Here is a 2,504-nt window from a genome sequence, read left to right on the forward strand (position 1 = left end):
TGAAAACTACTTCAGATGTGGAGCTTTATTATTTTTTTTAAATAATAATTTTTTATTCTGTTATGTTAGTCACCATACAGTACATCCCTAGTTTTTGATGTAGTGTTCCATGATTCATTACTTGAGTATGACACCCAGTGCACCATGCAATACATACCCTCCTTAATACCCATCACCAGCCTATCCCATTCCCCCACCCCTCTCCCCTCTGAAGCCCTCAGTTTGTTTCCCAGAGTCCATAGTCTCTGATGGTTCATTCCCCCTTCTGTTTACCCTCCTTCATTCTTCCCTTCCGTGTCCTACCGATCTTCCTGCTATTTCTTATGTTCCATAAATGAGTGAAACCATATGATAATTGTCTTTCTCTGCTTGACTTATTTCACTTAGCATAATCCCCTCCAGTTCCATCCATGTCAATGAAAACGGTAGATATTCGTTCTTTCTGATGGCTGAGTAATATTCCAAATGTTGGAGAGGATGTGGAGAAAGGGGATCCCTCTTACATTGTTGGTGGGAATGCAAGTTGGTACAGCCACTTTGGAAAACAGTGTGGAGGTTCCTTAAAAAGTTAAAAATTGAGCTACCCTATGATCCAGCCATTGCACTACTGGGTATTTAACCCAAAGATACAGATGTAGTGAAGAGAAGGGCCATATGCACTCCAATGTTCATAGCAGCATTGTCCACACTAGCTAAATTGTGGAAGGAGCCAAGATGCCCTTCAACAGACGAATGGATAAAGAGGTTGTAGTCCATATATACAATGGAATATTACTCGGCCATCAGAAAGAATGATTACCCAACATTTACAGCAACATGGACGGGACTGGAGGAGATTATGCTAAGTGAAATAAGTCAAGCAGAGAAAGACAATTATTATATGGTTTCATTCATTTATGGAACATAAGAAATAGGAAGATGATAGGAGAAGGAAGGGAAGAATGAAGGGGGGCAAAAAGAAGGGGGAATGAACCATGAGAGACTATGGACTCTGGGAAACAAACTGAGGGCTTCAGAGGGGAGTGGGGTGGGGGCCTAGGATAGCCCAGTGATGGGTATTAAGGAGGGCACGTATTATATGGTGCACTTGGTGTTATACACAAACAATGAATCATGGAAGACTACATCAAAAACTAAGGATGTACTGTATGGTGACTAACATGACATAATAAAAAATTATAATAAAAAAAAGAAACGCAACTGATTTTTGAGCATGGATTTTCTATCCCACCACATTACTGAATTGCTCTATAAGTTCTAGTAATTTGGGGGTGGAGTCTTTTTGGTTTTCCATATAGAGTATCATGTCATCTGGGAAAGGAGACAGTTTGACTTCTTCTTTGCCTATTTGAATACCTTTTATCCCTTTTTGTTGTCTGATTGCTGTTGCAAGGAGTTCTAGTACTATGCTGAATAATAGTGGCAAGAGTGGGCATCCTTGTTGTGTTCCTGATCTTAAGGGAAAGGCTTCCAAATTTTCCCCATTGAGAATGATATTCGCTGTAGGCTTTTCATAGATGGTTTTTATGAAATTGAGGAATGTACCCTCTATCCCGACACTCTGAAGTGTTTTAATCAGGAAAGGATGCTGTATTTTGTCAAATGCTTTTTCTGCATCAATTGAGAGGATCGTATGGTTCTTGACTCTTTTCCTGTTGGTATATCTATCACACTGACAGATTTGCTAATGTTGAACCACCCTTGCATCCCAGGGATGAATCCCACTTGGTCTTGATGGATAATCCTTTTAACGTACTGTTTGATCCTATTAGCTAGGATCTTTTTGAGAATTTTGGCATCCATATTCATCAGGGATATCGGTCTGTAACTCTCCTTTTTGAGGGGGTCTTTGCCTGGTTTGGGGATCAAGGTAATAATGGCCTCATAGAATGAGTTTGGTAGTTTTCCTTCTGTTACTATTTTCTGAAACAGCTTCAGGAGAATAGGTACTATTTCTTCTTTGAATGTTTGGTAGAATTCTCTGGGGGAATCCATCAGGCCCTGGACTTTTGTTTTGGGGGAGGTTTCTGATCACTGCTTCACTGTCTTTATAATTAATCGGTGTGTTTAAATAATCAATTTCTTCCTGTTTCAGTCTTGGTAGTTTATAGGTTTCCAGGAAGGCATCCAATTCTTCCAGGTTGTTTAATTTATTGGCATAAAGCTGTTGATAAAAGTTTCTAATGATCCTTCCTATTTCATTGGTGTTGGTCGTGATCTCTCCCCTTTTGTTCATAATTTTATTAATTTGGGTCCTTTCTCTCTTCTTTTGAATAAGTCTGGCCAGTGGCTTATTGATTTTATTTATTCTTTCAAAGAACCAGCTTCTAGTTCTGTTGATATGCTCTACTGTGCTCCTGGTTTCTAATTCATTGATCTCTGCTCTAATCTTGACCCCCTGCCTTCTCGTGCATGGGTTAGGCCTGTTCTTCCATTCCAGGTCCAGCTTCTTGAGGTGAGAAATTAAAAACTGCATTTTAGATTTTTCTATCCTTTTAAGTGAG

Source organism: Ursus maritimus, assembly GCF_017311325.1.
Source record: "Ursus maritimus isolate PB19 chromosome X unlocalized genomic scaffold, ASM1731132v1 scaffold_X1, whole genome shotgun sequence".
NCBI classification, from domain to species: domain Eukaryota; kingdom Metazoa; phylum Chordata; class Mammalia; order Carnivora; family Ursidae; genus Ursus; species Ursus maritimus.